This window comes from Octodon degus, unplaced genomic scaffold (genome assembly GCF_000260255.1).
Source record: "Octodon degus isolate 3935 unplaced genomic scaffold, OctDeg1.0 scaffold00107, whole genome shotgun sequence".
In the NCBI taxonomy this organism is placed as follows: domain Eukaryota; kingdom Metazoa; phylum Chordata; class Mammalia; order Rodentia; family Octodontidae; genus Octodon; species Octodon degus.
In genome coordinates this window covers 3,189,977-3,206,162 of record NW_004524683.1, presented here as the reverse complement: position 1 = coordinate 3,206,162, position 16,186 = coordinate 3,189,977, and the positions used below count along the sequence as shown (strand labels likewise).

At 34.9% G+C, this 16,186-nt stretch overlaps 1 protein-coding gene and 1 pseudogene across 1 annotated transcript in view; one reads left to right on the top strand and one right to left on the bottom strand.

Moving 5' to 3' along the window:
• Window positions 1-16,186, bottom strand: part of Faf1 (Fas associated factor 1) — a 424,408-nt gene that overhangs the window by 201,876 nt on the left and 206,346 nt on the right. The gene's annotated exons all lie outside the window — the stretch shown is intronic.
• On the top strand, window positions 4,550-4,642 carry LOC111818939 (annotated as a pseudogene).

Here is a 16,186-nt window from a genome sequence, read left to right as displayed (position 1 = left end):
TATTCTTAGCATGGCCAGTTTACCGTGCAGTATTTTCTTCACATCAAGTTTGGAAATTTTTATCAGTCATTATCAACCCAATAGCTTTATCAAATGTAACTGGGTTAACCTCTGACTACTTTACCAGTTGAGACAATTCTGTCATGTTTATACATCTGTGTTCATAAGGAGAAAGATGTTCTACAAACCCAGAGGACTCTATTAATAAAAGAAAGGGAGAAGACAGGAAACGAGTATGAGGAGTCTTTATGTTTCAAGGCCAAAGTCCCTTCTTTAATAAATTATTCTTGGATTGTCTAGATACATCAAACTTAATCAGCTATTTTTGATAAAACACAGAAAAAAACATTTACATCTTTTTGGAAAGGTGGCAATAGTACTCTAATACTAGAGAGTATACACAAATCCTATAACTACATAAACAAATAACTTTGAAGAGAGAGTCTTTAAATTTTCCCTTAATTCCAGAATATAACAATAGGGTATTATAAAATGAACAGTATTTTCTTCTTTCATTAACTCATCTGTAACTGCACTGAATTGAATAACATTCCTTCGCTATTCTAAGCCTGAAAAGCATGTTCTGGCTATAGTGTTATGTTGGTATAAAGCACAATGCCAGACTGATGTGCTGAACAAAAGTGATCAAAGTTAGAGTAATGTTAGCCATTGCACAAGTATTTGGCTTCATTGTTCTCCCCAGAATGACATCTGTTAAGCAACTTGTCATAGAATAAACTGGTTAATGCAGACAGAACTTGGCTCAGAGTACCATGTAAAGCATATTAGGCCAATGTTTGATTGTTCCAATGCAAAGGCTAAATTCGGAGTACTTTGAGATTAAACCAAAAGAATCTTGTGTTCAACCATAATCAATACACAACAATCTAAGTAAAAACAAATTAGCTTTTCAAAAATAACTGCATTATAATAGTGATTTCAGTAATACAGATATAAAAACCTCATTATCTTTATTGATGGTTGTCAACATTTCAAAGTATAATTCTGTTGGGAAGGAAAAAATCTAAAATGTACACAAAGCAAAAGTAAATATAATTATTTTTAAAAATTAGTATTCTAGGAAAGTTGAATAATAAAATACAGTTATATATAAAATGATGCAGATACATTTAAAGTCACTATGAATTAGATGAAAGATAAAATTCTCACAGAGGGAGAGATAAAGAGAAAGGAGAGAGGGTGGAGAAAAAAAGATGGAAGGTAAAGAAGAAAGAGAAGGAGATGGGGAAACAGACGAGAATGGGAAAACAAAGTGTAAAGGAGAATAACTGATAGATCTGAAAGCACTTAGAGAGGCAGAAGGAACATAAGCGCAAGCTGGGCAGCTGTGGCTAGCATGCCCACATGCCATTACTGTTCTGCTTCTTCTGATGGAGTTTCATCTTTAAAGACTGTTAAATTCTAGTTAAGAACAAGTAGCACTTCGCTGGGTAACATTTCTTTCTTTTAGGGAAGGGTCTACAGGGTATTCAGAGTCTCACTACTAGATCACACTCGTAGTGATCCACCTGTTTCCAGCCTCCCAAGAGCTGGGATTACAGGCATGTGCCACCACACCCAGTCTCAATTGCCATCTCAGCACACCCAGGGGGTAGGGCCAGCACGACAGGGACAGGGATCAAACCCCAGAGCCTGTGCCTGCTTGCAGGTGCTTTAATCCACTGAGCTATTTGGCTGGCACTTGGATAACATTTCTGTCTTCCAACTTTTCATTGATCAGTACTGGCTCAAGATCATGCTGAACCTTCAAAAACTTAAATTGTTTTACATTAGGCTCTAAATCTATGAGAATTCAGGCTGTTAAACTATGCTAATTTTTCAATTAGTTCTGAAGGAACTGAATAAATGCTTTAACAGCTTAACATTAAAATTATGTTACAAACTAAACTATATTTGCATCAAGAGTTTTAGATTGACAATAGTTCTTCTCAAGTGTGTTTTCGAGACTCTTTTAAACAGGTAATTTAACTTCCCATTGTTTCAAGAAAGAAAACCGTGACTGAGGAAAAAATACAAATCAAATTAATCTCAAACAATTTAGAATCAATATTGTAATGGCTTATTTCCTTATTTGCATTTCATCGTTAACAAATATCTATTTACATACTATAATATAAAAACTCAATATAAAATTAAAAAATTATATTCACAAGATTTTCTGTCAATTTATTTAAATTTTGAAACAGGTTTGCTTTTCAGTAAAAATTTCACCCGAATTTTCTAGATGACTAATTCTTAGGAATTTACTCTGCTAAAAAAGGCTTAATTTTAAGGTTCAGATTAGAGTGAAATGAGTTGTTCTTACTCTTCAAATTGAAAAAGACACAGCTTAGTATGTAACATTTCATTTATAATAAAAACCTTCCTTATGAGCTATATGTTGGTTAAACTACTTTAAAAAACATGTCACAGATTTTTAACATCATTCAGATACTACCCAAAGGCAAGCAGATTGTGATTAACAGAAAACAAGCAACAAAGTATGAGGTACTGTGCCATAAAGAGAAGCAGAAAAGCAGATTTGTAGTCCTAATTCTACACAGCTATTACTTTGGGGTAAACTATAGACCTTTTCAGAGATTTAGAAGAGAATAAATCTTTGAAGAGAATAAAACATGATCACTTCTGACTTTCAAAACTCTAAAACCTAAAATTTCATGAAGATACATCATGCGGAGTTAATCCTAGGTAAAATAAAGAACAAAGTATATTCAAGACAAAGAAGCAGTAAGGGAAAGTGTACAACCATTAAGGCTAGAAAATGGAAGATCAATAGTATAATTAGTAAATGTAAAAGAAACATCAAGAAGGAAAATTCCAAACAATTTCCAGTCCGAAATAAAGAAAATTCACTTTGGGTGAATTTTTCTTGGGTGAAGTATTAGTTTTGTTAACTTTTCATGTACTTTTTTAAAAAGCTAAGTAATTTTTTTGCTTATGAAATCTCATTTAAAAATAAAGGCTTTCACACTATTTTCCTAAATTAATCCTTTAACCAATTTTTTTTTGTGTGTGTGTGTGTGTGTGTGTGTGTGTGTGTGTGTGTGTGGAACCGGGGATTGAACTCAGATCCTTGCGTTTGCCAGTCAAGCACTTATCCTACTGAGCCATCTCCCAGGCCCTCTTTAACCAAATGTTATGAAGGAAGCTTCATAAAAAGGTTTTGTCAAAATACCACTACCTAAGTGTTAGTTTGAAAGCTTATCAATTTATTGCACTATTTAAAAATTTTTCAAATGTGGCCCATGATTCTTTACATACATTTTTTTATCAAAAATAAAGCAAAACATAATCCTAGAAGAGAGGTCAAATAGCTCTCAATTTTCTAGGTTTTCTGAATTAAGATATGGCACATTATGGCCTTTATGAAAAGTATCTTGAAATAATATACATCTATCTCATTCTATTATTCTTATACATTTTAAATATATCAAACTGTGATCTCTTAAGACTATGGAAAATATTCTGGTTAAGGATTTGCTAAACATTACATGCACTGATCAACTAAGTATTTGTATGCATGTTTAAATCAAAATAATGCCTATACACTAGGCTCACTTCCAGTTTCCTAGTAATCAGCGGTGCTCTGAAAAACTTACCATGGTTGAGAAACCAATCACTTCTGATTTAGAGTAGGTTTTGAACACATACTTTATATCTAATGCATTCTCTTTCTTTTTAAACATACTGCACATTCACCGTAGTTGCACATGGAACTGTTTTACTAAGATGCAAGTTAAACCCTTTGAAAAATCCTTCCTGAACAACAAAAATGCTTGAAACGAATTGGTGCAAGGGGAATGAGAAGGTGGCATCAGTAATCAAATGTTAATTAGCAAGCTTTTTTTTTTTTTCTTCCCCCAGGGCTAGCCTGTGTTGGAGAATTCAAATCAGAAATCAATGCTTTAAGTGTTTAACTATTACTTCTTCTCATTAACCATTTGAAAGACCAAGCAATTCTATCCTCAAAAAAACAGTAACTTAAGACATTTATTTTTCTCAAAACAATCTTTCCAAAAAACAATGAAGATGTTGTTTCAAAAATATTATAAAACTGAAATTGCTTTTGATCAATTTGAAGGAACTATACTTGGCACTTTTAAAGTCTTCTGGTTCTAAATAAATTAATTCCAACAATTATAACTTGATTTGTTTTATATTACACCTAAAAAACTTTACCTTACTTATTACTAACCTGTAATGAAACTGGGCAACTGGGATTGTTAGAGATTACTAAAATGATGGTCATAATTAAATATGGACTCTTGTTTAAGTGCATATAATTCTAAGTTCTACGAAACTCTTAAGTCTAGATTTTTTTTTTTTTTTTTGTGGAACCGGGATTGAACTCAGGCCATTGCACTTGCCAGGAAAGCGCTTAGTCCACTGAGCCATCTCCCCAGCCCCAAGTCTAGATTCTTGATGATTATGACATGTCTTCTCTTAGACTCAATTTCTTCTATAAAAGGTTGTAATAAATTATCTTAAAAATTCTTTTCCACCTAATAGTTTGTAATTATGACAAGGGAAGGTTGTACTTTCAGGGATCATTTCTATAGTATGTACTTATGAGAAGGAAGATTTTTCTATGAGATTCTTTACACTAACTCTAAATGGTAGTCATTAAGTAGTAATAAGTAACAGTAACTAACTATGGGCAAATCATCTGGCATGAAAGCAGTGAATCTTTTCAGAGCAGCTGTACTGTAACTGGCAATGAAGAGAAGCTATAGACTGTCAACTTTGCACTGTTAAAGTGTTGTACAGAAAGGACAGCTGCCACTACAAATGGCAACTTATTGTTTCAACAACTGAATGCTGCCTTCACAGTAAAAGGGAAGTTCCTCTTGTCACACAGTGCTCAGAGAGAAATGGCAAGATTAAAAAAAAAAATTGAAGCAAAATAAATCAAGGTAAATGAGAAGTGCATATGAAAATAATAAACTTCATCATGTGACAGCAATGGCTCTTCCTCTGGTAAAGTTTTGGCCAATTCCCCAAATCTCCCATAACCCTTACTAAGTATAAAACCTTGGGCTAGAATAAAAGAATATGAAGACAGTCATGCTATGGGCCTGTTCCTTTTACCTGGCCAATATACAGTAAGTCAACAATGCCCTATCTTGTTATTCTAGTTTTCCCCCTATCAATAGTTGGGCCCTCTTGCCAACTCCTCTTCTAGGTTCTGATTTGGGCAAGTGAAACTCTTATCACAAACAACTGCTTTATTTTCATCCTCTAAGTTCTAAAGTAAAATTGCATCTAATAGAAGGAAGACACAGGTCAATGCCATCAATGTCTGCCAATTTTTTAAAAGAGAATTGCATGTCCTTTTTAATTTTGGTACCATGTGAGTTAGAACATGAACTTGTGCATGCACATACACATGCAGACAGATTAAGGTACTTGCCTAAGTGTCTTTCACTTAGTTAATGCATCAGTCAGAATAATTCAGAATTTAAACATTCTTAATGTGTTTCTTTTTTCTTCTAAAAACACTTTTCCTTAAACACTTGTACAGCATACTTAAATTTTTTTAAATTCTGACAATATTTTTATAAAAACTACCTTTACATTTTGATAAAGCCAATATATATCCTTTTTAATATGAAGCACCATATGGATGCTCAGACATGTGTGCTTGTTTCACTGCTGTTTGTTGCCCATCCAGCCCTTTACTTTCTCTTAGATGTGAAAAAAGTAGTGGGAACCATCAGCAATGGAACTTCAGTCTACAATCAGGTCTCTCATAATTTTATCTTTTCTTGTTAACAAAAAAATGCAAAAAACAAAGACAACAAAGGGACTTAGCATTGGGGTCTGCCATGAATGCTAAAGTGGCCTGGGGGTGTGGTTCATCAAGTGAAAATAAACCATTCAAGTTATCCACATCAAGAAGAAAGTTTGGGAACAACTAGCCCAGTGTTTGTATTTGGGGCCCTGGAGTCAGCAGAGTTACATTTCCCTTCACACTCGAACTAAGGCACCACAGACAATTTACTTAATCTCTCCTTTAAGATATATAAAGTAATTTTTTCCCAAAAAAATCCCTAAAACATATTCGAAACTATGTTTAGTTAGGTTTTCTAAATCTGACTTGCCATTTCCTCAGATCATTTTTAAGCACTACCCAGAGAGATGAGTGGGTGGAAGGGCAGAAATGGTATCTTAGGAAAGTGGCTGCCTCTGTGAAGACCAACCTATAACAAGCTACTAAGCACCAAAATCACATACCTAGTTAACTTCAGGTGAATGAGATATAGTTGGCAACTAGCTTCAAATGACAATTTAATTAAATCTTATTAAGTGAAGTGACACTATGAGTGAAAGCCTAATACTGCACACCAAACCCCAAGGATTGATGCTGAGCTGCTGATATTCAGAAGCTCCACAAAACTGGCTTTTAATTAAGGAAGTTAAAATCTCAACCCAAGGTTTCACTGTTAAGACTGGCTGTGGAATGTAGACATAGCTTATTTAGAAAAAAAGGTGCCAGAAATACCTTGGTATTCCCATTTAATGCATTAAGATCAGAAAAAAATTAACATGATTCATTGAATAAGTAAGCATTCTAAATAAACTGAAGTCTCCTGTTTAAAAAATTACGCCTATTTATTCATTAACAAAGCTATTCCTGAGCTCATCCCTGCCATAACCTGCTCTATTCAAAACCATATGGGAAAGGACATTAAAAAACCGCCACAAACCATGGACTTCTGGTATTAGTGCTACACACAGCATACCCCTATTCATTATTCTACCTCCCTTGTTTAATCTATCATTAAGATTCAGTGACCCTACACTAAATTTAAAGCAGATCCTTCCTTCCTCCCATGCCTAAATTCACATACTTTTCTAGTTGGAGATGCCCTCAAGTATTAACAACTCTACGGGGTTTCTCTAATCTCAGCTCTGAACTATGTCATGCTATAGAACCAAGAAATTGCTGTTTTACATCTCTGACTATGGAGGCTTCCAATAAAAAAAAAAAAAAAACATAATTTACGTAATAAGATAAAGGAGGAACAATCACAACTTTCTAAGTATTTTTTTCACTGTATATGGTAGAAATAGCACATGTTGCACTATCTTAAAAATGAAAAATAATACCTAAAGATGTTATTTCAACTATATTCATTATAATACATAAGAGTTTTAAATAATGGTAGAATTGTCAGGTGTTAACTATTAATAAATAGAAAAACAAATGAAAAAAGTATTAATTTAAATATATAAATGAAAGAACAATGGGGGAATAAGATTTTAAGAAGTTGGCAAAAGCTAACTCCTTAAGTATTTTAAGGACATAAACTTCATTTTCAACTATAAATTTTAAAAAAATCTATCGACAATGTGGCAAAATAAAGGATAACAGTTGTATATATTATGGTCTACGAGAGCTAACAGAATTTTCCACGATGACAGAAATATCCTTTATGCTGTCCAATGGAGTAGTCACTAGCTGTATGTGGCTACTGAGCACTTGAAATGTACCTTGTCTGAAAGAAGAATGGAATTCTTTTCTATTTCTTTCTTTCTTTTTTTAAGACAGGGTCTCACAATATAGGTGAGGCTGGCCTTGAACTCACTAGGTAGCCCAGGCTGGCCTGGAACTCACAGTGATTCTCCTGCCTCAGCCTTCCAAATGCTGGGATTACAGGCGTGCATCACCATGCTCTGCAAAACTCAGGCCTTTTTCTTGTTCTTTGCTCCCCACCCCATGACACCTTTTACTTGGAACTGAATCCAGAGTATCACTCATGCTAGGTAAGCACACTATCACTAAGTTATATCCTCAGGAACAGAATTCTTAACTTTTTAAATTTTTCACTCATTTAAATTGTTCCTCATGCCTAGTAGCTACCTTGTTGTGCAATATATTGAAATTTAAGAAAATTGTCACAACATAAAATTGTATAATATGTTTGACTTCACTTTTATAACTTTATTGTACTTGAAATGTAAGGATAGAAATATTGAAGTTAAATTATTTTTTCCACATTGTTTCTCTGAATGTTTTCATTTTTTATTTAAAGGTACCTAAAATGTATCAGTAAGAATTACATCTATGTAAGCTTTCTGATAAAGTAAAAAAAAAAAAAAAAAAATCTGAAAAAAATATAAAGAGGGATAGGTGTATTTTGGCTCACAGTTTCAAAGGTTATAGTCGTCAGTTAGCTGGTTCTACTGCAGTGGGCCTGAGGTAAAGCAGAACATCCTGGTGAAAAGAAGTGGTGGAGCAACACTGCTTACCTCACTGCAGCAGGAAGCAAAGAGAGGCAAAGAACCAGGGAGGCTCAGTTTATTCCCCCATAACCCACTGCCTTCAGGTAGGCAACATCTCCTAAAATTCTATTATCTACCAATAATGCCATCAAATTATGATCTCATCAGAAGATTACCCAACAGATAAAGTTACAGCCTTGATGAGCCAATCCCACTCCAAAAGCTCCACTTCTACTAACACAAGAGACTTCTGGAGAGCATTTTAAATCTAAACCATAATAATAATCACTTAGTATCCCAAAGTTAAATGAAGATGGATAGAATACACGTAAATGATAATTTGAATTTTTTTTAAAAAAAAGCAGCAGGAAGCAACAATGAGGTACATTATAAGTGTTCAAATGTCAAAACAGGGCTGGCAAGATAACTCAGGGAACCAAGTGCCTGCCTAGGCAAGCACAGGGACCTGGGTTTGATCCTTAGCATCACATGCTGTGCCAGCCCCACCCCCAGGGGCACTAAGCCAGCCACCAAGACCAGGTGTGGTAGTGCATGCCTGTAATCCCAGTGCTGGGGAGGCTGAAAACTGGAGATCACTATGAGTCCAAGCTGCGTAGTGAGACCCCGTACCAAATACATTCTTAAAAAAAAGTTAAAACAGTTGAACAATAATTGCTACACTATGTAACTAGGGTCTATCGCTTCTTGGCTTTCTGGCTAAGATCAAGCATAATTAGGATCTAATTATTCATCAATTCATTCACTCACAAAATGGCTATCTAAAAATGATCATTGTGATTTAGATTTACTATAATAATGTCACTATATTATTGTCTACTGTATTCCTGGTAGTTTATTGAAGAGAATGACTGTTCAAAATTAATTCGAGTGACCAATATCTACTGATTTTTGTGTAGCCTGCTATACTGCTGATTTTGGTCATCGATTCTAGGAGTCTTTTTTTGGGGTCTTCTAAGTAAATCATGTCATCTGCAAATAATCATATTTTGACTTTTGCCATTTTCCATACATACGCTTTTTGTTCCTTTCTTTTGCCTGATTGCTTTGGCTAATGTTTTGAGAACTATGATGAACAGGAGTGATGATAATAGACATCCTTGTCTTGTTCCTGATTTTTGAGGGGAGGTTTTCAGTTCTGCCCCATTTAATATGATGTTTACAGTAGGTCTGTCATAAACAGCTTTTACTGTGTTGAGGTAAGAACCTCTGATATCTATTCTCTTCATCTTTTTTTGATCATGAATAAATGGATGTTGCATTTTGTCAAAAGTTTTTTCTACATCTATTGAGATGATCATCAGATTTTTAGCCTTGCTTCTGTGTATGTAATTAATTAATTGATTGATTTGCATATTGAACCATCCTTGCATCTCTTAGTCATGGCATATGATCTTTGATGATTTGTCACATTCTGTTTGCCAGTATCTTAAGGATTTTTGCATCTTCGTTCATTAGAGAAATTGGCCTATAGTTTTCTTTCTTGCGTAAATACTTTTCTGGTTTGAGGATCAGAATAATGTTACCTTCTGAGAGTAATTTTAGAAGTATTCCTTCCCTGTCAATTTCATTACAAAGTTTGAGAAGAATTAGATCTTTCCTGAAGTTCTCATAGAATATGGCTAATAATTTATTAGCTGTTTTATCAGTTGTGTCTCCCCCGCCTTCAATCTTATTGACATATATATATATATATATATATATATATATATATATATATATATTTGTTGTTGGGGAAAAAAATCAAGTAGGAAGCAGCCTTTAGGGACACTTACTTGGAAAATTACCACACTAGTACTTAAACATTTGCTTGGTGAGAGTAAGTCATAAAACCAAATAAAATTAAACATGTTTTACTTTTCTTTCCTCACAAGAACACTCCATCGAGAGATGAATCATTTTACCTGTACAGACAAGCTAGCTATTAGAGAGTGGTCAGGGTATGCTACTCTTAGGATTTCAGGGTATCATCCAGCTGAAATCCCCATGTTCTCAGTATGAAAAGGCCTCAGATCAGATACCTATGTAAGGAAAGCGCTATTCACCCAGTAAACCCAAAAGCAAATGGATAATGCTGGCCATTAATTTGCCTTTTTGACATTTCCTTGGGAATCTGCAAGAATCCCCCCATTTCCCTCCCCCTGTAAGACCATTTAAGTGTGTGTTAAACAACTACAGAATACTAAATAAAAAGTTTGTCCAAAATCAAACCCCCCCCAAAAAAATTTTGTTGTTATGGTTTGTGTCTACATAGCTCCCCAAAGCCTCACACAATTATGGGGGGGTACAGTATAAATCTAAAGACTGTAATTGATTCAGGGTCCAGCATTGGGATTGAAGATGTGAATGCTACATAGGCCCTAGGTTAAGTAGCTTGCACACCATGTAAAGGACAGAAAGAGGCTTGTTCCTTTTCTTTCTCTTGTTGCTTTTGTTTATCTTCTGCCACCATAAACGGCTGCCCCTCTACCATAAGCCACCCTGCCTTAGTGCCAGCAGATTATGAACTAAACCTCTACAAAGTGGAGTCAAAATAAACCTTTCCTCCTTTAACTTTAAGGAGTGGGTATTTTGTCTCAGCAATGAGAAAGATAATTCTCTACTATGAAAAAGGCAGTATGTTATAGTAACAACTAAACAAAAAAATATTTTCCTTCATGGAGCCTATAGTTGTATTATAGTATGTATGTTGCGGTAGGAAAGATGTGGAAGGAAACAGAAAAGAAGTTAGTATATAAACGAAATAATTTAAAGGGTAAGGTAACATAAGCTTTAGATTTCATTAACTAAGGTTCTTTCTTTTTCATGATCATATCACTTTGTATTTTTTTGTTGAGTAAATATTTGGATATTATTATTATTATTTGTGTGTGTGTGCGTGTGTGTGTGTGTGTGTATGTGTGTGTAGTGGAACCGGGGATTGAACTCAGGCCCTGCGCTTGCCAGGGAAGCACTTATTCTACTGAGCCATCTCCCAGCCCCCTGGATATTATTTTTTTTTAATTTAGCTTTTTTCTTTTTTTGGCTGGTGGTGGTGGTGGTAATACAGCCTAGGGACTGAGCATAGCCATGGTCTGCCCCTGCACCAGAAAGTTCCATAGATAAAATGATGCAGAAGAAAAATTAAAAAGGTAAGCGTTGTTAAGGATAATAATGGATTTATGCTAGGTGTCCTCTAATTTAGATGGGAAAGTAAAATCCCAAAAAAAGGTTATTCAAGGCTGAGAAAACACAAAATCCAAAACTCCTGTCAGGTGCTTTGCATATTTTTATGTATTCTCTATCACTTACCAGCAAGCTCAATGTAGTTTTATTCTTTCCTACAGAATAAACTAAGGGTCTGTACTCTCTCTGTAAGTGGCAGAAGCACAATCAGAAAGGAATTATGTGGCATTGAGGTATGTCTTCTTTTTTTATCCTGCACAATGACAGTTCTCTAAAAACTAAAATGAGGGTTTTCCCCCCCACAGATCAAATTCCTTTGTCTCTTTCCCCCCAATCTCTGATCTTACTTGCTGCCCAAAAAAATGTTACATAGTTCACTTCATGGATTTGGGATATGCTTTAGTTCAACTAGACTAAATAACCATAAACCTCAAATTACTGCAGGTATAAATTAATAAAGTTTATTGTAGTGATAGCTAACTCAAAGGGATATTTCAGAGATTCTGATCAAAGGTACGTTGTCTTCAAACACAGCTGGGTGTTGTTTGTATGATTTTGCTCAAGTGAATAGATATTGTCATGCATTCCAAAGTAAATGCAAAGGGCATTTGATCATATTTTATTTTTTTCACATTTCACTGAATTATGCCAGCACCGAAGAAATTCAAAGATATCCATCCTTGAAAATTGTGGCAAACACATCCAATGAAAGTCAGTTATTTCAGAGCATCATTTTCTGACACCCCGATATTACATTCATTCTTCATGCTATATATTAAAATCAATGATGGAAACAGTTGCAATATACAGTGACACAGATCTTTACCTCTATCATCTTGTGCATTTTAAGGTCAAAACCTTATAAATGTTCTATACTTATGTATGTTTATGGTTATTTTATCCATTCAACAAAATTTACTGGGCCGGCCAAATAGCTCAGTGGATTAAAGCACCTGCAAGCAGGCATAGGGGCCAGGGGTTCGATCCCCAGGCCTGCTGTGCTGGCCCTGCCTCCAGGACGTGCTGAGCAGCGATTGAGACTAGGCATGGTGGTGCACCTCTAATCCTAGCTTTTGGGAGGCTGTTATCAGGTACCCTGTAGATCCTTCTCTAAAATACAAAAATTACTGAGCATATCCTACATTCCAGACCCTCTTACAGTCACTAGAGCAGCAGTTTCAAATGCAGGGCTGGGGAGATGGCTCAGTAGAATAAGTGCTTGCCTGACAAGTGCAAGGGCCTGAGTTCAATCCCCGGTTCTGGGGGGGAAAATGCAAGTGCCTAGAGCAGCCACCTAAGGGATATATACAAATAAAAGATATATCAGGAAAATGGCATCCAGCCTTACTTTTGAGAAAATATTGGAGTACTAGGGACTGCACCAAGTTGAAGAGTATGCTTTATCCAAAGAGGCAGATGTTACTCCACATCCGCTATTTGCTACTAAGAAAACCTGGAGTTCGATATTACCAGTATTCTCTCTCTCCCTCCCTTCCTCCCTTCCTCCCTCCCTCCCTCTCTTTTTCTCTCCCTCCCTCCCTCCCTTTTTTTATGTATTTGGTACAGGGTCTCACTACACAGCTCAGACTCATAGTGATCATCCTGTTTTCAGTCTCCCCAGTGCTGGATGACAGGCATGCACCACCACACCTGGACTTGGTGGCCACCTCAGCACGCACTGAACAATCTCGCCAGCTCCAGAATTTTGCTGAGTATTTGACAGAAGCCAAAAATCAGCAACCTTATTTTGTTCTAAATGTGAAACCTCGTAATCTTCAAATTTTGGCAACCATTTCAAATTTAAAATACTGTGGATCTCATATGGTGGTAAACTAAACAGTTTTGCAATTCTTAGGTTTGCAACCTCTACAGGACATAAAGATGGATAAAGACACACTATTTTTGTACTGTTATACCAAGAAACAGATATCTGTAACACAATGTAATCATTATAATGATAGAGATATTATTTTAGATGAGGCATTAGAGATAAAGAAAGGGTACTTACCCAATATCATACTTAGTACTTTATATTCTGATCTAAGCATTCTGGCTCAACTGTACATGTTTTTAAACAATATATCATAGTGGCACTTTACATTTTATTTCTATTGTTAGAAACACGAAAAGGGACCATGAAATATACTTTGCAACATATCTTGGTCTGTAGTAAAATTAATCTAAATTTGCATACATACTAAAATTACTTGGTTTCAAAATTACGATATTTACACAAAAATACACAACAAATGTTTAAGCAGGGACATGTAAATTTTAAAAAACATTTCTGCCTTTATGATAGACAACAAGTACAAAATATTTACCTAATCAATCACTGGTAAGCATATTCTCACCTACATTTTAACATACTTAATTACTGCTTAGTGGTAGAGATGAAGCTTTTTTTGAAGGGCAATTTGGCAATATCAAAATAAAATGAAGATACCCTTAAGCCCAGTCATCCCATTTAGGAGTTCTATGTTTTATTTTTATGTTTTTTAGTTTGAGTCATTTATAACAAAAATGTTATTCATATTCTTCCATAGTTAAAAAATGTGATGAAATTTTGTTATATATTTCAATGTTTACCTGAATTTATGGGATAGTTTCATTTTAGACTAGATCAGTAAGCTTAGAACAGTATAAATTATGAAGAAAATTTGACCAAATAGGTAAAATACAAAAGTACTCATTTGTATTTTTTTGATAACTTAAGATTATTTGAATAAATAAAGTTCAACATATCAATACTTGATGGAAAAAAAAAAGATTATTTGATAAAGCCATGATAAATTTAACACTTCACTTTAGGCTCTTTGCCGGTTCCAGTCAATTTTATCCACATGTCCCTTTTTACTCTACCTTACTCCTGCTTCCACAATGCAAAATTAAGAACTGCTATTTCTCCACTTTCATAAATATTCCACTTGGGATTCACCTCATAGGCAAGTGCTTAGGGACTGAGTAACCAGATAACTGTACTCCAGTAGAACTACAATGTTATTTCCTTAACTCCTGGGTCAGATATCATCAAGCATACAGTGAGGGATAAGTTCAGTGACAATAGTACTATAGGGAATCCTTTTATTCTTCAGCCTGCACATTTCACAAAATTTACCAGTTTTAAGAGTGTAACACTAAGATGAAGGCAAGAACTGGAGAACTGATAATTGGTGGAAATTCAAAGCTCAGGTATTCCAGGAAATTCAGAGATCAGGAAACTAAAGCTTGGAGAGGGTATATAACTCCCTAAGGTCAGAGAATGGATAGGTAGTAGGTTTATTACAAAGTGGTGTATCACCACAGAATTGTAGTATTACTTAAAAATAAGTATCAGAGGCAGTAAAATTTTATTACAGTTGTTGAACTAGATGCTGTCAGAGAATTAGACATAGTTTTGCTTAATGAAACCTATAGTCTAATATAAAAGGTAGGTCAGCAAATATATAATTTGTGATCACTTCCTTATAAGGGAAATAATGCTGAACTAACAAAAGAATGCAGATTTAATTAGACAAGGGAAGGGACAATTGTGACAGCTTAGGTTTTTCTAAAACAACATTTAAGCTGAGACTTATAGAATAAGGAGACAGTCATGCAAAGGATGTTTCAGATAGAAAGAAGAGCCAGAACAAAGGAGATGAGATAGGAAAAAAAAACTTGTGCGTATAAGGAATAATTCCTGATGGTTGTGGGAAAAAACTCAGATGTAGATCAAAAATCAGTTATGATCAGACAATGGGATCTTATATTGTTAAGGATTTTGCATTTTCCCCCCTATTATGTGGTATTGTGGAGACTTCTAAGTAATGTGGTAAATATATTTTCAAAGTTTACTTTGGTTACTATATGAAGTCAAGATTTGGGTTAGAGATGTGTTAATGTATAAAGGATCCAGAAATGAGCTACTTACTTCAGACAAGAGATAATACTGGTCATAAGTAGATGTGAAGAATTAAAAGAAAGGAATCAAAGATGATGCCCATCTAATACTCATTTGATTGGGGAAATTAAGATTTTAAAATGAATAAAGCCTTTCTTGTCCATATGTAGCTCCAAAATTGTGTATTTCATAGCAGAAAAAATAGTTTGGAGTCAAGCAAGTGAATAATTTGTTCAGGACCTCATTCTTTCAACAAGACAATATGACAGTAAAGAGAGGATTCTGATGTCAGGTTATCTGAATTTGCAAACAGCACTGCCTGTTTACAAATTATGTAATTAATTTCTATGTATCTCTAAAGGGCCGTAAAATTTAAATGTGTGTTTCAAAGTACAGAAAACCATAGTTTGAGATTCAACTATAATTACAGGGTTAAAAGACCTCTCAAATTACTTTTAATTGATAATTTTATAATTATGATTTGCTACTAAAGCCACAGTTGGATATAATGGTTTCTATCAAGCCATGAATAATTCGTTCAAAACCAGAGTATGGGGCCTGCCAGATAGCTCAGTAGATTAAAGCACCTGCTTATGAAGACACAGGGACCGGGGTTCTATCCCTAGCATGCAGTGTCAGTCCTGCCCCTGGGGCACGCTGACAAGCATTGAGATTGGGTGTGGTGGCATATGCCTGTAATCCCAGATATTTGGAGGCTGAAAACAGGAGGATCACTATGAGTCTGATCTGTGTAGTGAGATTGTAGAGCCTGTGCTATATACAGTGAAGAAGAAGAAGAAGAAGAAGAAGAAGAAGAAGAAGAAGAAGAAGAAGAAGAAGAAGAAGAAGAAGAAGAAGAAGAAAGAAGAAGAA